Genomic DNA, 22,591 nt, shown 5'->3' on the forward strand with positions numbered 1-22,591 from the left:
AATTTCAGGCCTTGTTTCGCTATATTTTCTGAGATATAATTTGAGGAAGTTAGGGTTTTTGAAGACCCCCGAATTACATTCCAAACATGTCACCTCGGGAAAATCGTCATAACTTTCTCTTTGAAAATCAGATTGAATTTTCGTAAGAAGTTACAGAAAAGGGATGGACTGTAGTTTTTTGGGTACCATTTTTAGATCCTAAGGTTGAAACAGTGTCGTACAAGTTCGCTCTACTAAACAAGTCTATACCCAAGTCATCGTGGGCGATTTTGCATAACTCTTCATTGGAGAATCCAATCTTGATCAAAATTGCAGAGTTAGAAATATTACTCAGAGGGTTACTACAGGAAGAAATTTCAGACCTTGGAGATCTAAAATGATAAAAATACATCAGATTCAATATCAAGCTCCTACAAAGTAAAAAAAAAAAAGTGTGTAGTGTTTTTTTTTTTTTCATCAGCTTGGTTTGAAAAATTAGTTTGAAGGAATTAAAAGGGCATAGTGAAGCATTATTATCGGTAATTGATGCCTTGAAGAAAGAAAATGGAAACATCTAGTAAGCAACCTTAAAACTATAGCATGACTCATGAAGAAGAGGAAGAAATGCAACATGATATATCAAAATTACAAGACCAAGTGCAACAAATGTCACTCACACAAAAAGTAACAAAATCTAAGATGGATGGTTTAAATAAAGACGTAGAAGCTAAGATGGATGGTTTAAAGAAAGGCATGGAAGCTGAGATGGATGGTTTAAAGAAAGGCGTAGAAGCTAAGATGCATGGCGTGGAAGCTAAGATGGACACTTTGAAGACAGATTTGAATACAGGCATGGAATATTTGAAGGCAGATTTGATAAAGTTTCTACAAAAAATGCTTACTAATGGTGAAAGGGTATTAAAGGAAACTCATGATGAGAAAAAAATAAATGTTAATCATGATTTCATAGACTCTAACGTTGGATCGAAGAACCACCATGTTCCAAAGATCGATATGAGGAAGTTTGATGGCAAAGATCCCGGAACATGGATACTACAGATGGAGCAATTTTTCGATCTCCATAATGTGCAAAACACACAAAAGGTACGCATTGCAACTTTATATTTGGAACCAAATCAATTTGTATGGTATTGATGGCTTTTCTCTCGTAAACAAATTATCACTTGGGCTATTTTTACAGATGAAATGACAGCACATTATGAGGATACAAAAAGAAACACTTTTTTTAGCCAATTGATAAATATCAAACAAAAGGGTTCAATGATGGAGCACATTGAGGACTTCCAAAAATTGAATATAGGGGTAAAAGATATTCCAGAGGAGCATAGGATTGATGTTTTCATAGGGACTTTAAAAGATAACACCCAACATGAGGTTCACCTTTGGGAACCAGATTCATTGGAGAAGGCATTCAGTTTGGCAAGAAAAATTATGGCAACAAGGAAGCCTACCACTCACAATTGTAAAGATGGAAGTGTTACTGCCCCTATCCATCCACAACCTACAAGGTTGACACCACAACAATTGGAAGAAAAAAGAGAAAAAGGGCTTTGTTACAGTTGTGATAACAAATACATTAAAGGTCATAAGTGTGCCGAGAAGAAATTATTTTACATAGATTGTGAAGAGAAGGAAGAAAAGGAACAAAAAACGTCAAAAGAAGAGGATATACACCAAGAAAAAACCTTCGAAAAAGAAAAAATGAATCCAACCATATCTTCTAATGCATTGGCTGGAATTACCACTCCTCAAACTATTAAGATAGAAGGGAATTTCAAGAAAAAAAAGGTAATAGTGTTGATTGATTCGGGAAGTACCCATAATTTTATTCATTGTAAGATAACCAAGGAATTGAATTGCTTCCTATATCCAGCACCAGAGTGTCAAGTGATGGTTGCAAGTGGAGGAACCATAAATTGCTCAGGAAAGTGCCATAATATCAAGCTATCCATGGGAGAATATGTATTGAATAGCCCAATGCTTTCCATTCCAATGGGTGGCACTGATGTTGTACTAGGAGTTCAATGGCTACAATCCTTGGGTACAATAGCTTTTAATTTTCAAGAACTTTTCATGAAATTCTCTTTAGAAGGAAAGGAAGTTGAATTAAGGGGTATCGCAGGGAAACCGGGAAAGATAATCAGCTCTAACGGAATGACAAAGCTTCTAAAGAAAGAACAACGAGGCATAATTGCACAATTATGTTCACTAGAGGTTCCCACATCGAAATCATCCATTTCTCTAGATCTCCAAAAAGTATTGGACAATCATTCCAAGGTATTTGAGACTCCCAAAGGCCTCCCACCTATTCGTGATCATGATCATGCTATTAATTTGATTCCAGGAAGTGTTCCTCCAAACATCAAGCCTTACAGATATCCCTATGTCCAAAAGAGTGAAATTGAATGTATGGTTGCAGAAATGCTAGAGGCTGGTATAATTCAACCTAATCAAAGTTCTTTCTCTGCTCCAGTAGTATTGGTTCACAAGAAGGATGGATCATGGCACATGTGTCCAAAATATAGGGAGCTCAAAAAGCTCACTATTAAAGATAAATTTCCCATTCCTGTCATTGATGAATTATTGGATGAATTACATGGATCAATTTACTTCACCAAGTTGGATCTTCGTTTAGGATATCATCAAATCAAAATGAAGACTAAAGACATTCCAAAAATATCATTTAGAACTTATGAGGGTCATTATGAATTTTTGGTCATGCCTTTTGGCCTTACTAATGCACCTTCTACATATCAAGGTTTGATGAATTCCATTTTCAAACCCTTCCTTAGAAAATTTGTTTTAGTATTTTTTGATAACATACTAATCTACAGTAAGTCTTGGAAGGATCATGTCCAACATGTTGACATGGTGCTCGAACTATTGGAGGATAAACAATTATATTCAAAAATCTCCAAATGTTTCTTTAAAGTACAAGAGGTGGAATATCTGGGTCATATTGTATCTCATGAAGGTGTTAATGTAGACCCTAGAAAAATTAAAACCATTAAGGAATGGAAAATCCCCACATCCATAAAACATCTACGAGGATTTCTCGAGTTGACAGGGTATTATCGCAAGTTTGTTAAGAATTATGGGAGAATAGTACCACCTCTAACAACATTATTGAAGAAAGATGCATTTTCATGGACTTCAGAAGCAACGAAAGCCTTTGAACATCTTAAAGAGGTAATGTGCCAAGCACCATTCTTAGCTACACCGGACTTCATAAAACCTTTATTGTGGAATGTGATGCCTCAGGAATTGAATTGGTGTTGTTTTAATGGAAGAAGAAAGACCCATTTCTTTCGAAAGTCATCCAATCAAAGAAAAGTATTTGCACAAAGCTATTTATGAGAAGGAAATGTCGGAAATACTACATGCACTTAAAAAATGGCAACCCTACCTAATGGGAAGTCACTTCAAGGTAAAAACAAATAATGATAGTCTTAAATACTTTTTAGAACAAAGATTATCTTTAGAAGAGCAACAAAAATGGGTCACAAGGATGTCGGGTTATGACTTTGAAATTGTCTACAAAAAAGGGAAGCAAAATGTTGTGGTAGATGCACTCTCAAGAAAGGATGAGGATGTGGAAGCATTTCTTTGTGCCATTTCTATTATCCAACCAGATTGGATAAACGAAGCAAGGGATGAATGGAAGAATGACGAGGAAGTGTGGGCACTCATTCAAAAGATACAACAAGATCCCAGTACATCTTATACATTTAGCTAGAAAAATGATTCATTATGGTACAAGGATCGGTTATACCTATGTAAGAATTCCCAACTCAAACAAAAGATTCTTAGGGAATTGCGCACCTCTCCCTTAGGAGGGCACTCAGGATTTCTAAAAACCTACTACAGGTTTAAGAAGGATATTTTTGGGATGGCCTAAAATGGGATATTTAAAAGTTTGTGGCGGAATGTTTAGTTTGCCAACAAAATAAAGTTGAAACAATTAAGACCCCAGGACTATTACAACCTTTATCCATTCCAAGCCAATGTTGGGAGGAGGTTTCAATGGATTTTATCACAGGTTTACCCAAGTCTGAAGGAAAGAGTGTTATCATGGTGGTAGTTGACAGACTTACCAAGTATGCATACTTTTGTGCATTATCTCATCCATTTAAAGCGAGTACAGTTTCTATTGCATTTATGGAAACAATTCAAAAGCTACATGGAAACCCAAAGATTATTGTAAGTGACAGAGATCCCATTTTCACTGGAAATTTTTGGATAGAATTATTTTCTTGTCTTAGTACTCAGTTATCTCATAGCTCATCTTATCATCCTCAATCTGATGGGAAAACTAAGATAGTAAACAAATGTTTGGAAGGATATCTTTGTTGCTTTGTATCTGATAAACAAACACAATGGGTCAAATGGTTGCCTCTGGTTGAATGGTGGTATAACACTTCCTTCCATACTGCAACAAAAACGACCCCATTTATGGCACTTTATGGATATCATCCACCATCCATAACATCATATTTAAGAGAAAATTCTAAGGTTCAAGCAGTGGAAGATCACATCAAGCATCAGCAACAAGTTCTCCGAATCTTAAAGGATAACCTCACCTTAGCGCAGAATAGAATGAAACAGCAGGTAAATCAACATCGCAGCGAAAGAATTTTTGATGTAGGTGATTGGGTATTCCTACAACTACAATCATATAAAAAAATGTCGCTCAAGCAAGCTAAGAAGGATAATAAATTATCACCAAAGTATTATGGTCCGTACAAGGTGTTGCAAAAGATAGGTCTATGGTGTACAAATTGGAGCTTCCTGCATCTTCCCGAGTGCATCTAGTTTTCCATGTTTCATGCTTAAAGAAGGTTATAGGAGACAAGCTTCTAGTTCAAACAATATTTCCAGAACTTGATGAGGAAGGAAAAATCATATTGGGACCTGAAGAAGTCAAAGAAACAAGAACTCGACAGCTACGAAATCGATCAATTTCAGAATATCTCATCAAGTGGACGAACTTACCCATTGAAGATTCCACATGGGAGGATGAGAATTTTATACAGAAGCATCCAAAACTACTCAAGCGTTGAGGACAACACTTTTTTGAAGGAGAGGTGAATGTTAGGTCCCTATAATACTAGTGATTCCCCCATTACTATTGTTGTTGTATCCCTTATTGTTGTTGTTGTGCCCCTATTGTCCCCATATTGTTATTATTGTGCCCCATAGAATCCCTCTATTGTTCTTTTTGTGCCTTTATACTATTATTGTTAGGTCAGCTTGGTTATGTTGTGACCCCTTAGACTCCTATATATAGAAAGGAGGTTTTGTCATTTGAATCATTTAAGAATTGTTCATTTTTTTAATGTAAAGGAGGTTGTCCCCTCGAAGAGGCTTATTTCTAAGGTGTTGATCTATTTTTTTTTTTATCTTTCTGTGAGTTGGTTTCATAACAGCTTCGGCATTACATTATCTTACAGACACCCACCATAATAGAAAATATCAATCCCATGCAATACTTGCTCACGCATCATATGATGAACCAAAAATATGCCCAATGGGTAGTTATTTTGCAAGAATTTGAAATACAATTTGCTTCCCCTAAAATAAAGAAGGTGCTTATCCTTGTAAATTTCATCACTTATCTCCCCTCATAGACGTAAGGGTCCCTTGTTAATGATGCCTTCCCTGATGAACACCTATTCGTTGTATCAACGGATGACCCCTAGTACGGTGACATCCTCCTCTCTCTATAGACTCAAAAGTTCAAACCTCAACTTACTCGCGACGGTCGAAGGCGCATTCACCACCACCCCCTGTTACCTCCTTATGGGAGATGTCCTTTATCGTTGAGGCATCGACACCATCCTTCATCGATGCCTTACTCTAGAACAAGCTAAGTAGGTCTTAATTGATTTCCATAGTGGAGCCTGCGGCGACCACTTATCAGGGATGGCCACCACTAAGAAAATTCTTTGTGTCGGTTATTTCTAGCCCACCCTATTCCATGACTGCATTCATGCAGTTAAATGATGTGAGTGGTGCCAAAAATATGCTCATAAGACTTGAGCTCCACAATTTCCCCTACACCCAATCATCATTGCAAGCCCCTTCTGTAAATGGGGCATATACTTCATGATATACAACCCTCTAGCTTTAGGTAGCCATATGTACATTATGGTCATCGTTGACTACTTCACCAAATGGGAGAGGCCATACCCACATACAATAACACCGCTAAAAAATGTTGCATGGTTTTTATTTAACCATGTCATAATGCGATTTCGTGTTCCCAAGGAGTTGGTCTCAGATCATGGAAAACACTTTGAGAACGAAATATTTCAGGAACTATCCCAACACCTTCATTTCTCACATGAGTTTTCTTCACCATATTACCATCAATCCAATGGCCAGGCAAAAGTTGTCCACAAAGTCCCCAAAACAATGTTGCAGTGTATAGTGAACAAACATAAAGCAAATTGGCACCCCATGGAATTTTCAGCCTTATGGATGTACCGCACAGCGGTCAAATCATCCATGGGATTCACACCCTTCCATTTAGTCTACGAGGTTGAATTTGTTCTCCCCGTCGAGTGCGAGATTTTGACCTTACACTCAGCCATAAAGCTTCTCACTTGCACCACATATTTAGAGCAAAGGTTGGTGCAACTAGAACACGTTCAAGAAAGTCGGCGAGAATGCCTTCAACATAATGAAGGACACAAAAAATGGACCAAGGCCTCTTTTGACCACACTGTCATGCCTCGATCATTCACCGAAGGGGAGTTAGTCCTTTGCTACAATGTTGCCAAAGAATCTTTAGGACTAGGGAAGTTTGAGATATTATGGAAGGGCCCATATATTATCAAGCACTGCCTCCGCAAGGGGGCATACATATTAGTATATTCGGATGGTACTTTCCTCAAAAATATTGTCAATGGGCTACCTCAAAAGATTATATCCCTAAAAATGTATGCACAATTACTTATTTTTATGATGACCACCTCATCACAGATGTACATTTAAATCACTCTCTCATCCTAAGTCACATATGGATCACCCACCAACCTATCATCATGAGTTCGTCGATGGTGCTTCTCAATGGTTGCAACACCTCACCACAACATCCTGGGCCATACACTCTCCTCACCTGACACCCCTTAACCACAAAGGGATATGTATCAGGTCAGCCACCAATAATAAAGCAGAATACGATGTCATCATAGGCCTTTTGGTTGATGCCTCTCGTCTCGGTATTAGTCACCTGCATGTATTCCTTGATTCCCAACTTGTTGTCTCGTAGTTGAAAAAAGCCTTCAAAGTATTTGATCCATGCCTTTTTTGGAAATACTTACATGAACAAAGGTTAGCTTGTTGTTTTGATCATATTACATTTTCACATATACCAAGAAATAAAAATAATATAGTTGATCACATAGATAATCAAATCCTAGAGTGACATGTATCACATATATACCACCATCAAGAATCATAAACCATAGACATAAAACCCATCAAATAAATGCAGAAATACAACACATGTATAGGATCTACCTCCCTCTCTGGAGGGACCAAGTATCTCCATGCGTCAGTGTTGAGATGGCCTCACAGGGTCCTCCCAAACCCTGTCATCCCTCCATCGTTGCAGCATAGCTGCCGCACGATCTACGCCCAACCACTGAGGATCGTTTCCAACCAGGAAGGCCAACAATCGTCCGCAGGGCCCAACATTTGCAAGAAAACATAAATGATGTTGGCATCATCATAAATATACAACATATATACGTGTAAAAAAGCACAAAGTTGGGGTTATAATATCTTACATGGCTCTCCTCGCGCGCTACCCAGGTGCACAGGCTAACCGCAAAATGAGAAAACAACTCTTGGAATCAATCAGCACTCCAAGAGAAGCAAGTACAAATGAGGTAGCATATGGCCCACTTTGCTTATATATCACCCTTTTTGTCATCTTCTCGAGCCCTGTACAGGATCTTAGGACCTCCATTCTCAAAATCGTCAAATACATAAGGATCAGGACCACGTCATCTTCATCATAGTACCCTTTATACCATTTCAACCCCAAACTCATTTTTTAGGCCCAGTGCATGCTCAGAGTACCCTTTCAGCTGTGCCTTCTCATGGCCTTAAATTCATCTTATTCAACACATTTCCACTAATTATATATGTTTTTATCAAGATGTTTTCACTTGGGGTATTGGTTGTTTAAGTTGCAGGTACTTCAAAAGCTTCCTGCTAGAATTAGTACCCCGTGGTCATCGATAGTAAAGGTATAATTCTCCAACCAACATAATAGGCTTCCTACAAAGCTTTTCATATCCTGACATCATTTCTCCGAAATGCACCATAGCATCCATCACCTCGACCACGTTTACCAATCCCTCCCCTTGCACATGGTAAGCATCCCTGTTGGTCAATAGAACCTTCCCATTCATGGATCACCCCATGTTATAGACCCCTCACACCATTGGATCCATGGCCATCCACTCAGGCACGAGATCCGTTTCACTTACATGCCTTGAAGATTAGCCCCATTCTCCTCTTCTTCACGTATTCCTTACCAACCCCACTCCCAGGCCACCTCCTTTATTTTGTGACAGATCAAGTCAAACACACTACCGCGTTCTACATTTGGCCTATCATCCCTCCATTTGCATAGCCCATTTGTGTCACTTCATCCGCCTCATCAACCCCACACTGAGACCAACCAATGGGGCCCCCTCCCTCCACACAAAACCTTGTACCTTCATCATCATGCAGGTCACCATTTTCATGGGGCACCTATCTCCGTGTTTGTACATCCCAAACCACCTTTAAATTCTTTTAGCAAGTGTACAAATATTTTTTAGGAAAACGGTTCCCACCCATATTTTCATGTCTCATGCCTGGTGAAAGTCCCAATTTGCCCCTGGTTGGAGCTCGCTAACCACCACCCCATCCATTGATCATTCATCACACCAGTCAAAACACACTCACACCTACCCTATATGTCTTACCAACTCCATGGATTTTCCTCCAGAGGAATTTTTTGACTGTCACCACTTGCATTACAGATTTAACCTCGAACAATTGACCATATCCATTCATATTGTTCACTTTCATTATCATGCCTTATTGACCCATCATACTACAGTCATCTTCCTCCATCATGATTCCCCGAATCAACATTTTGGGTGGTTGATGCCTCTTTCCCGTTGACTTCAACACACCTTTTCCAGGATAGAGGAAGTGCCTTGGATTCTCCCCTCCCTTAAGGGACATTCTTGGGTGGAATAGTGGGAATCACTATCTCCCGTTGATGTCAACGGTCCCCCTGACATTCGACACCAACATAAGCTTTAATGTCACGGTGGTATCATACTTCATGGTCGTTGCAGTTCTCTCATTTAATCAAGGACCCATGCATCACTTAGCACCTCTTTCAGTATTTCTTACATTGTGATGCATTGGAGGTACCCACGATCAAAGACCCATACACCCATGAGAACCTCACGCAATAGTGCTTCACTTTTTGATACATGGGGTCACCTGATCCTATCTATTTATCAGAAGCGCCCTTGAGGGCATAAATAGATATCATCATCAGCCACTTCAAACGTTGACTTGACATGAATATTTCCTATATGATTGTAATACTTAGTCACTATTCATCATAATGAGCATGGGACACGCCTGCCTCGTACAGACACTTTTTTCAGAGCATGGTTATCTTTATCCTCAGTGAAGGTTTTTCCTGACTTATCTCTGCAAAAAGTTATTCTCTCTCTCAATAAGTTGATTAGGCTCTCAATTAGAAAAGAAAAATGCGATGTATTTCACCTATACGTCTTCTCCTAACCTCATACATCAGGGGGAAATTGTTAACACTGAAAAATCATACAAGCATTTATACAGTCCAAATGGCACCCAAAGTCGTCTAGCATAGCGTATAGGTGAAGATTTTCCAGCTGAAGACATCATGAAAATTAAAAAAAAAAAAAAAAAAATAAAAAATAAATAAAAAAAAATAAAAAAAAATCTCCAAAGGTCTCATATGTAAAATTGAGTTATGCGACCTATCTAAAGGCAAAAATTGACAACCACGTGACTTTTCCTTCGATAGACGTGTGGTCGAAGAAAAATGTGACTCAATGATTTAGGACCACTTCACACAATTGGAAGATGAGATTATCTGACATGTTCTAGTCAAGGACAGCCGAATTTGAGTCACCCTGAAGATATGTAGCCCCCAATGGGATCCCCTTGTCCTACTCATGGGTCATTTTCTTATTGATGAATCAAGAGAGGGAAAAGGGATTCAAAATTTTGTATACACGGGTCATTAGAGAACCAAAGACAAGGCAACGCTACGCTAGAAAAATTGTTCTCAAACAATCCTGCATCTCATTAGAGCACTATTATGCTGGCAAGGTTTCTTCTTAGCAATCCATCTTTCTAGTTTGGAGAGAATTTCACCATTAAGAGAGCGTTGATACTTCATTGAGAGAGAGAAGAAGCTTGCAAAGAGAGTGAAGAAAGGAAACTCCCTGGTACCTCTTCAGATTCTTGGATGAGTAGCTGGATTTGAGTTTCATGAACACAACAATCTATATTTGAATAGAATGGCCAGGAAATTAAGTGAAGTAGTATCCAATGACAAGTGAGGTTTTGCAAATACCCTGGAGGATAGCAGTGACTCCCATGTAGTGCGCAATATGAATGTTGATGTGTCTGATTGTTTTGTATTGAGTTCTATGTACATTTTTGAAGCATATGATTTGGTCTGCTACCAAGCTTGTGTTACACCTTCTAGTTGGCACTCAACAAACTACGAATTGGTAACATATATGGGTCGTGAATTGAAGTTCATGGTGGAGTCCAAGTTAGGGGGACCCAGTCCTACCCCCCAAGGAAAGATAGAAACAACATATGGGAACAGTAAGGTGAATCAAAGGGTGGAAATTTTCCATGGTGACAAAACAAAAATGGAAAATCCATCCTCTTGGCTTAACACGATGAAAATCATAGGCATTTCCAAATCCCTCGAAACACCCTTCATGTTGCGCAATAAATGAGATGTGTGGAGTGCCATTGAATTCATGACAAGATTGATGGATAGGTGGAGGGTGGGATGGCCATGCCACCCCACTCTATTGAGTAGGGTAGCAATAATGGGCTTACCCCACCCACCCCCCCCCCCACAAATGGCATTTAATGTGAAATCATTCACTTGCTCACCCCGATAAAGGGTTTGAACATCCTTTTGTATAAGCTTTAGACAATTATTCTTCCAATATTAGGATCAGAGAACATCCCAAAAGGAGGAGAGGTTAGAGAATTGGTGATCACAATCTAATTATCCAAAATATTAGCTAGCTTATTGTAGTCTTGCAAATATGAGAGGAGATAATGATTAGGATCTGAGAGAAGAGATGGGATATTTTAGAAATGTAGAACTCAAGTATACAACTAGTAGTAAGCTTATCAATATTATCTCCATTAATAATTTTTTTGTGAGTTGATATGACAAGGGTGTAGTCCCCCTTAGCAATAATCTTTGAGAACCCTTTATGTATAGCCATTTGCAAACCTTCATAAAGAGTGTTAAACTTGGCTTCATTATTGGAAGTTTGGCCTAGGGATCCCGAGAATAGAAAGATGGGTTTTCCTGAGTGATTTTGAAATAAACCATTAAATCATGCATCTCTTGGATTTCCTTTGGAGGCTCTATTAAAGTTGAGCTTGAGAAAATATGGGGGAGGGGGAGACCAAGAGGCTAGGGAAGAGGAATATTGGGTAGGGGTAGAGGAGGGAAGAATGAAAAGAGGGGAGATATTAAGCTTAGTGAGAATAGGGAGGTTTTTAAGGGAGGAGGACTAATCAGACAGAGACTAGGGAGAAGACAAAATTGATTATTTAATATAGAGGAAAACGAGAGACCAAACCTCCTCACTAGAGGAGGAGTTCTTAAACATTCTAGAGTTTGTTTCCTTCCAGATTGACCAAAGAAGAAAGCCAAAAAGTAGGGACAAAGCTTAATTAACAATGGGATTGTGGAAAGAAGAATTATCCCATTCTTCAATGGTGAACAACAAATTTGTTCTATCCCTATTTGTTTTTCCAAAAACATGTTCATTCTGTGTCCATAAAGCTTCAACATAGGGACATAAATTGAATAGATGCCCCATTTTTTCCTCATGAGAATGGAATGTAGAGTAGAGTGATGACCCTTCAAATCCTCTATGAATGATTTTTTTCCCAAGTGAGAGTGTTTTTCCTAGCCAGTAACCACAAAAAGCTTGCCACCTTGGGCAAGAGATTATGAAGCCAAATTGTTTTCTAGGTTGGACAAGAAGGAATGTGCTTGTGTCCAGTTGCTAAGTTGTAAGCCTCATTTATGGTTAAGGTGCTTGTTGGTTTATATCTCCATTGAAGCTTATCCAGTTCTTTGAGAATTGTGATCTTTCTTTCTTGAAGGGATTTTTCAAAATCCTTCCATTCTATTATAGATTTAATTTACCCACTTACAAATTTAATTTAAAATTTTACAGAGAATCACTTTTCTCCGACATTTGTTAAGTTTGCAATGCATATTTTTGTGTCATGAAATTCAACATTTTTAATCCAAGAAACAATTAACGGCCTAATAGGGCATATCTCTCATTGCGAAAGATTTAATAAAAGAAATACAGAGTAACCTTCTATTGTGTGTTTTGGATAGAATAGGATTATAATAAGGCACTTTAATGAGATCCCTTTCAATGAGGATGTTATTGCAGAGACCCAGAATAATGGAGAGGAGCATTGATTTTAACATGACTTACTTACTATTTATCAACAAGCCATCTGAATTGCAGGGGAGTCGTCCAAAAAGCAGGGGAGCAGTCCGAATTGCAGCGAAGTCGTTTGAATTGCAGGGGAAAATTTTGAATTGTGGAGGGATTTTTATTTTTTAGGCCATTGGGGGTGTTTATGGGCATGCTCCATTTGAAAATTGAAATTCGACGGGGATGTCGTGAATGCAGGGGAGGACGGGATGATAGGATGGGGAGGGTGCAGGGAGGGGAGGGTGGCGAAGGGTGTGGGTAGGGGAGGAGGGTAGCGGAGGAGAAGGGGCTCTAGGGAGGCCGCCAATGGCGGGGCCCTCGGGTGACGAGAGGATGAGGAGGAGGGTGGGGCGAGGTTGATAGGACCCGATCGCTGGCGCCAGAGGAGCTATCCCGTCGGGGCCATTCTTTTGCATGAATAATTTGTTCCTATTTTTACTATACCCAAGATACAACTATCAATATTTCTGGAGCTATAACTCCATTAATGCATTGGGGCAGTATATGCCAACCCTTGGATTTAGGCAAGTACAAAATCCAAGGGTTGGCATATACTGCCCCAGTGCATTAATGGAGCTATAGCTCCAGAAATATTGGTTTCCCCAAGATACTAGTATTTGCATTAACAAGAGCCAACGTGGTGGCATACCATTGAATTTTTTTTGTATACATGAATTATGCGTATATAGATTTCTACGTAAATTTGCAAGCTATTGGAATAGCAAATATTCATGACATAATAAATAGTTTAATCATAAAATTTTAGCCTAATTAATAAATGATTTAGTTTCTATTAATTTTACTCCAAATATGGTGGAGGATTTTTAAAACCAGTATAGATCCATTTTAACCACAGATCTACCAAGTGCAAAAAGGCATAAAATTTCAAAATTGAAAAAAGATTTACACATCAAGAGATTTAATCCCTTCTAGTGCTTGGTAAATATGTGATTAAGATAGATCTATAATGATAATTTTTCAATGTTTATATTGTAGTTTTGAATATTTTATCATTATTAATATTTTATATTAAAAAATGAATGAGGCATTATTTTATCTTTAAATACTTTTTCCTTTCGAGCATTGAAATATTTTACTAAGGAAAACATTAATACAAACATAAGAGAGAGAAAGAGAGGGAGTTCATACTGAACTATATTAGTTAATATGGATATTCAAACAATTTATTTAAGTTCTATATTGAGATATTTATAAGAGAAATAGAATTTTTTTTTTTTTAATTACTCTATCTCTATAAAGTTATATAAAATGATATTATTTAAGATAAACATGGAAATATTTTATTTATTACTTGAAGAGTGAGAAAGTAAAATATCAAAGAACCAAGTAGAATGAAGGTGAAATATTGGATTGTAGAATGAGTCTCTGGTCGATTTTTAATTGTTCATTTATATGGTTATTTAATTTTTTTCTTTTTTGGTTGACATTAGTGAAAATTATTTTTATTGTTTTTGAAGACGTGACAAACTTACACATGTCCCTCATACTGGATTGTAGCATGAGTCTCCCAGTTCAATGAGCCTCTCTTCTATTTTTAATTATTTATTTATATGGTTATTTAATTTTTGTTTTGGTTGACATTAACTAAAATTATTTTTATTATTTTTTGAGAACTTATTTATTTATATGGTTATTTTCTTTAATTTTTTATTTTGGTTGACATTAACTAAAATTATTTTTATTATTTTTTAAGATGTGACATACTTAAACATGTCCCTCATACTTACACGTGTCCCTCATACTCATTGTAGAATGAGCCTCTCCATGATTTTTAATTATTTATTTATATGGTTATTTTTTTAATTTTTTTTGGTTGACATTAAAGATTTTTATTATTTTTTTTAGGAAGTGACATACTTACATATCTCCCTCATACTGGATTGTAGAATGAACCTTTCTTCTATTTTTAATTATTTATTTATATGGTTATTTTATTTTTATTTTCCCTCATACTTGATTGTAGAATGAGCTTCTCTTTTATTTTTAATTATTTATTTATATGGTTATTTTTATTTTTATTTTTATTTTTATTTTGGTTTTGGTTCACATTAGCTAAACTTATTTTTATTATTTTTTGAGGACGTGACATACTTACACATGTCCCTCATATTGAAGTGTAGAACCATTATAGATCCATTTTAACCACGGATTTACCAAGAGCTGAGAGGGATCAAGAGATTTAATCCCTTCTCGTGCTTGGTAAATATGTGATTAAGATATATCTATAATGATAATTTTTCATTGTTTATATTGTATTTTTGAATATTTTATCATTATTAATATTTTATATTACATATTGAATGAGTTACACATTTTGCTCTTATTAACAAGTAATTACATTATTTTATCTCTAATTACTTTTTCCTTTGGAGCATTGAAATATTTTACTAAAATAAACATTAATACACACATAATAGAGAGAGATAGTTCATACTCAAATATATTAGTTAATATGGATATTCAAACAATTTATTTAAGTTCTATATTGAAATATTTATAAGAGAAATAGATTTTTTTTAATTACTTTATCTCTATAAAGTTATATAAAATTATATTATTTAAGATAGACATGGAAATATTTTAGTTATTACTTAAAGATTGAAAGTGAAATATCAAAGAACCAAGTAGAATGAAAGTGAAACACTGGATTGTAGAATGAGCCTCTCGTTGATTTTTAATTGTTTATTTATATGGTTATTTAAATTTTGTTTTTTGTTTTCGTTGACATTAGCTAAAATTAATTTTATTATTTTTTGAAGACATGACATACTTACACATGTCCTTCATACTTGATTGTAGAATTAGCTTCTCTTTTATTTTTAATTATTTATGACGATTTTTAATTAGTTATTTATATTGTTATTTAATTTTTGTTTGTTTTTTTTTTGTTGACATTAGTGAAAATTATGTGACATACTTACACATGCCCCTCATAATGGATTATAAAATGAGCCTCTCGCTCAATAAGAATGCCTAGAAAATTCCAAAACATTGATTTTATTTATGCAATCAAAACATTGATTTTATTTATGCATTCAAAACTTCACTAAAACAAATAAAAACTAAGATTCAAAACTTAAGCTAAATAAAGTGCAAAGACTTTCAAGCAAATCAAGGTTCTTCCATATTTAAGGGACGTTGAAGATGCGGCCATGTCAACACATTGTCTAAATATTTTGGATAAAAACATTAATAACAATAAAGTTTAGTAATATTAATGAATACCATGGAAATGCAATTGTATGAATTTGAATTTTTAATTAATGATCTAAAATTTATCTAATGTTATGTAAATTCATTTATAACTTTTATTTTATATCTTAGTAAAGGATTATATATATATATATATATATATATATATATATATATATATATATATATATAACGAAAACTAAATATTATTCTAAATTTTAATAATCTATATTTACGAATGGTTCATGAGGCATAATACTTGCTAAGGTTTTGCAAATGGGGTAGCAAGCTAAGTGGACTTGATTGTCGGGAAAACTCCACAGTTAAGCGCGCTTGAGCCAGAGGCGATCTGCGATGGGTGACCTCCCGGGAAGTCCTGGTTACCGGGTGCAAGCCCCGGAAGTGATGATTGACGCTATGTGATTCATCTCACTAGTTTCAATCCCACTTCTTCACCCCTGTGAGCATCACCCGATGCAATGAGTGCTAAGTGAACTATTAAAAAATCATGAGAAATTAGTCAGTTACGACTACCTCTCATGGAAATGGTCATACGTTAATGACTTACTTAACGCAATTGAATCCCAAAATGATATCTAATTTTATAGTAATGAAGAATTATATGCACTAAAACAATAAAATTGGTCCATGAATATTAAAACATGTCTAACATAAGTGTTAAATTTCTCCAAATCACTAAAAATGTAATTAATGAAATATGCATAAAGCTTCACTTTCCAAGTTACATGTCAAAGGTAACTTAGGTATCAAAGTAAAGGATATATTAATATCGTCTCTAAATGAATTACAACTTAAGCTTAACCATGAGGAAAAAGGAAACTTCTATAAATTTCAGGAATCGAAGTGGTCGACATTAGCTCATGACTTTCTTTCATGTGAAAGTATTTTCGCAAACCTGCCCAATCAATACATTATGTCAAGACAATTCACATGACTCGTTGCTCTGATAACACTTTATTTAGTGATTTATTTGAATTTACATATATTTTCAATAATAAGTACAATGTCCTAGTTAATGCATCTCTGTTGGTCTTCAAGTTTTGTCTTGACATTTTCTCATAGTAGCCCGTCTCGATATTCACACTTGCAACAGACTTGTTCAAAATATTGCTCTATATCACTTTCAAGCCATTTAGATTCTCCTCCATGGATAAATCCAATGAAGTTCTACCATCTCCTAACTGGGGTTCCTATTCACAATGACACATTGTGTAAGATATCTCCAATATAGATTTGTTCTAACAAAACCCATGGGTGAATTAAATATGGAAGGTGCAAGAAAAGGACCTGGATTCTTAGATACATATGCATGTTAATGGCTCTAAACAAGAAGAATTCTTGAATCTCCACCATATCTGCATTTGATTGCATTTAGATATCAATTAAAGGCATTTTATCGTCCTTATTTAACCATCCAAATAAACCCCATTTTGAAGTGTTCGTGGCCTTGTAACCAACTATTTTTTGTCCCGTTCCAAGAGAAAGAGCCAGAAGCTCACTTGAATCGTTCTCTTTCAAATTTGAATCAATACTTGGTTTCCACAGTGGTGGATTCGAATTGCAAGGGATAAATTCTTTCAACACATGGTTTACTCCAAGTAATTTCTACAAGATTATTCTAGACGACAATAAATTCTTTGCACAATATCTCAGACAAAACTGTTACGTGATGACTTTCAAAATTGAAATTTAAACAATAGTTACCAATTTTGAGATAGTGATGGAAAAATATATCCACATGACTCACCGGATTGTTAGCTGCAACTTCTTCGTCTATTAAATTGAATTTTCTAGGATTTCCCCGGGAGTCTTGTGTTTTGTAGGAATAAGCAGGAAGATATGTTGGAGCTACCGAGGTCCCAATACAAACATTAGACAAAAATGCATCTTTCAACTCATTTTTCCTAGACTATACAAAGATTTGGTATATTAGATTTGTTAATCTAGAATTAGAATTGATTGCAAGATTAGAGTGCTCAGATCAGACAAAAATTACCTCAGAAAATGAGAAGATTATTTGTTGTTGTAAATCTATATAATATGTAGGAATTACAATTTCTGTTAGAGTTTCACTTAACCTTCTATCCCCGCATATTCTTTTTATGGTGTTGTGGAAGAAATCCCTAGAATATTTGGGCCTGTCAAAGCCCTATATTGTTCCCATAACCATCCAAAAAATCCTCTATCAATAATTCATTTAAATTGTTCCCATAACCATCCAAAAAATCCCCTATCAATAATTCATTTAAATTGATTCAGCTTTCTGTGGGCATATTGAACATAGAGGTTGTAACATTAAAACCCTAAAAATATTGCAAATACTAACTTCTTTGGCGATGGAAAAATGGAAGGATAGTTGTCCAAATAGAGATTATTGTATGTTTTGTAGTAAACAATGGGTGTTTGTTTTCATTTGGAAGAGTCAACATAGCAGTGATTAATCCTCCAATCCTTCTCCCCGTGATGAGGTCGAACTAATCAGTTATTCTAATGTATGTATCGTCAATTTATTGGCATGAAAATTACTCGAAAATTGTATTTAGCATAGTTGATAAATATCCTAAAAATAAAAGCTCAAGCACAAACTTTTAGAATTGGAATCGTTGAGATTCAAATTGAGTATAGTATTACGTGAATCTCTCTCTCCAAGAACTAAATGATAGTCGCTGGGATGATCCCACGAACCCCCCCGTTAATGCTTAAAAGTGTTTTCATTATTTCAATTAATTGCAAACACTCAACGAAGAAAGAACAACAATAACGCAATGGAAGAACATGCAAAAAATTAAGGAGAGCTAAACAATAAGTTTTCTCCAGCAACAAATGTCATAGATTGACGCCATGGTTGAAATAAGAAAGTCAAAGTTAACCGATTATTCTTCTCTCCGGAATAACTAAAACATGCAACAACCTACGAAGTAGATGAAAATAAAAATAGAATTGCAAAGCCCTAGCACCAGGATAGCATGAACAAAATAGATAATAATAAAAAAACATGCCTGAGAGGTAAATGCAAGGAGGTGATTCTGATGGATTCGAGCATACCTAGATTAGGACAGTGGCCATGTGGCATTTTGAATGGCTCATGTACAACAAGATTTGAATGGCTCACGTACGACAAGATTTAAGTGAACTCATGCGACTATCGCCATGGCGAAGAGCATGCGAATACAAAGAAGGTATGTGGAAGCGAAACGAGTTGTAGCTCTGCTTATATGACCTACGCCACCCCTTCAAGAATGGTCCAGGCAGGCATGCGGCAGCGCCATGATGTAAGCACATCGGAAAACCCAAAATCTAATGTTAACATTATCCAAACACAAAAAATTCCTCTAATTTTTAGTACGACTCTGAATAATACCCTAAGCCAATACTAGATGTCGCTGCTATGCAGTGACATAACAAGATATGTTGATGTTATCAAAAATGAAGTTCTTAAGGTCCGTGAAACAACATGGCATATTAGAGTTACTTCCATTAATATACATTTAAAACTATTTTATTTGGAAATAGTTTCCTTTAAACTTCAATCAATTCGCCCAAATACATAAATAGTACACATGGCCTATTTACATGTGTTGTGCAATTCTCAAAGGAAATTCACTAATGATAGTCATTTTCTCTTGGCTAGGCTCTATAGATGAGAGGGTATTATGTGTTCAAAATAACCCAAGACTTGCACCTAAGACAAATTAGTTATGTTAGGTTCATGCTCTAACATGCAAGTGTTGAATTGCCTACTAAACTAGGATCTTATTGGCACATTTTGTTAACTCATTTATGAAAAAGTAGTGCCATGGGTTCCCAACGATTTGTACCTTATCTAAAAATCAAGATCATGGGCATACAATTGCAAATCTATGCCAAATTAACATTAATTATCTCTAAAATATTCAGTTAAAGATCTAATAGTATTGCTCTCAAACCATGGGGCTAGTCATGGTTATGCATCCATTCACAATCTCCTGGGGACCCCACCTAATGCCTAACTACACTCCACAAAATTATGGTCTCAAACTTTGGGATGAGGCATGCATATACATACTTTGATGCATTAATTTTCTAAGTAAACTATGGCATGGAGAATCTCCTACATGTGGGGCATTTTCAAATCTCATTTTTACAATTGTCATATTTATTTTGAGGGTTCATACAAATGCCTTAGTTTTCATGCCCAACTAAATTCCATAAATAAACAACATATGAAATTATGTTGGATTGAACAAAGTTGATTCTTGACAAATTCATGGGTAAACTTGCTATCATCATAGCTCTCAAATCATGATGCTAGTCTAAGTTTTGTCTTCTCCCCCATGTTGATTACTAGGTACTATATCATCACATAAATCTCATTTTTCATTTACTCATGATAGGAATACAACAAAGTGCTTTATAATTGTGCTAACCTCACATGCAATATTTAAAAGTTTGACAGCTTTTCCAAGCAAACAAGGGCTTGGATTATGTCCTAGACTGCAACATGTAGCTCTCAATGCTCTTTTCAATGGCATGATTATTTTTAAATCGGCTTGAGCATTGCATTCCCTCTCATTTTGTAGTGCAATGGTGCAGCTTGTGTTGGATGGCATTTAAAGGGAAAATTTGCAAGTTGTGTTGTTGGCAAAGCATGAGGTTAATCTGAGTTTCATCTTGGTCGACACTTTTGTTTCTAGAGAGCTGAAATTTGTCGAGACTTGTATTGTCCAATTCTGCTCCATGTAGTTACAATGGCGAGATTTGTGATCATGTTATTATTCCAAACACTTAACAACTTTTGTCAACTGAACAAGGGATCACATATCTATTGTCTCCATTCATTTTTCTTTTACCTAATTTGATTACCTATTGTCTTAATTGTTGACCATCCTATCTTTTATATTCCAAAACTTAGGGAATGGGAAGCTTCCCTTAATGCTTTGCAATGTGATATAGGAAGTACAGATTATAAATGTACAATGTAATACATGATCCACTTTGAACTCCGCTAATATGTTCTTAAGGTGCCCCAAACAACAAGGCATTTTAGAGTTCCTTCCATTAATATACATTTGAAAATATTTTTTTGGAAAGTGTTCCTCTTAAACTTCAACCAATCCACCCAAATACATCAGGGGGTACATGTGGACTATTTACATGTGTTGTGCAACCTTCAAAGTAAAATCACTAGTGACAATCATTTTCCTTTGGCTAAGTTATATTGACGATAATCTATTATGCATTCAAAATCAACCATGTATTATGAATTCAAAATCAACAAATACTTGCACCTAGGTTGAACTAGATAGGTTTTTCTTCGGAGATCCACAACCCAACATGTAATGGACAAAGTGAATATTGAAATAAGATCCCATTAGCACATTTTGTTGAGAGTGGTGTCATGAATTCTGGAAAATTTGTACCTTATCACAAAATTGAAGTAAAAGACACAGTTGCAAAACTTAGCCAAACTAACATAAATTATCTCTAAAATACATAAGGTTGAAAGGACAATTGGATTACTCTCAAACAATGAAACTAATCTTGGTTATGTATCCATACTTGACATCCTAAAATAAAAATTTACAACTACATAATATCCTAAATTAAAAATTAAATTAAATTTAAAAAAATAATAATAACAAGAGTTGGAAGGTTAGACATAAAAAAAAATTCTACAACTGGATCGGCTCTGCAACTCCTCTAGGGTTCGCATCAGGCACTCGTGGCGGTGCTTAGCCCTCTCTCGTGCAGTGTTGGCTGGCAGCAGCACATCGGTTCTGCTGGAGGTTGCATTGTCCTCGCTTGGGGGCTCCGTTTGCAGCCTAGCATCGGTTGGTTTCCTCCTCGAGGGCGACCTTCTTCGCCATGGATCATGGCGACAGTTTTGAAGACTTTCCTTCACCACCTCCTGAGCTGGAAGCGTTTAGGTCTCTTGTTGCAGCCACTGGAAAACGACAGCCCTCTGGACCTCAGCTCAGGTTCGTCAAAAAACTGGGAAGCATTCCAACGATGTCTTTGTTGGTGGAAGACACTTGCAGATCAGCACTAAATCTCGCCAAAAGTGGACTAATTGGTCAGTTTACAGGGTTATGGCCCTCCCCAAAAGCTGTTGAAGATTGGGTAAAGCATAACTGGATCCCCCTAGTCAAAGAAGGAATAAAAAGTTATTTCGTGGGCAAGAGTTTTTTTGTGTTCGTGTTAAAAAACGCGGAAGATATAAGTCTGATTTTCAGAAATGGGCCATACTTTATGGGCCCTTAAGGACTCTATTTAAATAAATGTTCCCCCGACTTTGATCCAGCTCAAGATGTGCCCACGACGATGCTAGTCTGGGTGCGCCTTCCCCACCTCCCCCTCCATTGTTGGAGTCAGAACTCGCTGCAATCCATCGGAAATGCTCTTGGCAGATATATAGACCAGGTGCCAAGGAAGGACCAATACTCCTGTGCGTGAATCTGCGTAGAGGTCGATCTAGAAATCGGGCTTCCTGAAGCCATTAAGCTCTCGGTGGTGGACTGGATGCATATCCAAGAGCTCGACTATGAGCAGCTTCCCTTCAAATGTCGATACTGCCACAAATACGG

At 36.3% G+C, this 22,591-nt stretch overlaps 1 pseudogene; it reads right to left on the reverse strand.

Annotated features, from left to right (window-relative positions):
- Positions 1-22,591, reverse strand: part of LOC149250914 (patatin-like protein 2) — a 54,960-nt pseudogene that overhangs the window by 31,051 nt on the left and 1,318 nt on the right.

Source organism: Pinus tabuliformis, chromosome 7, assembly GCF_031772625.1.
Source record: "Pinus tabuliformis cultivar Carrire ecotype Pingquan chromosome 7, CPIR1, whole genome shotgun sequence".
NCBI classification, from domain to species: domain Eukaryota; kingdom Viridiplantae; phylum Streptophyta; class Pinopsida; order Pinales; family Pinaceae; genus Pinus; species Pinus tabuliformis.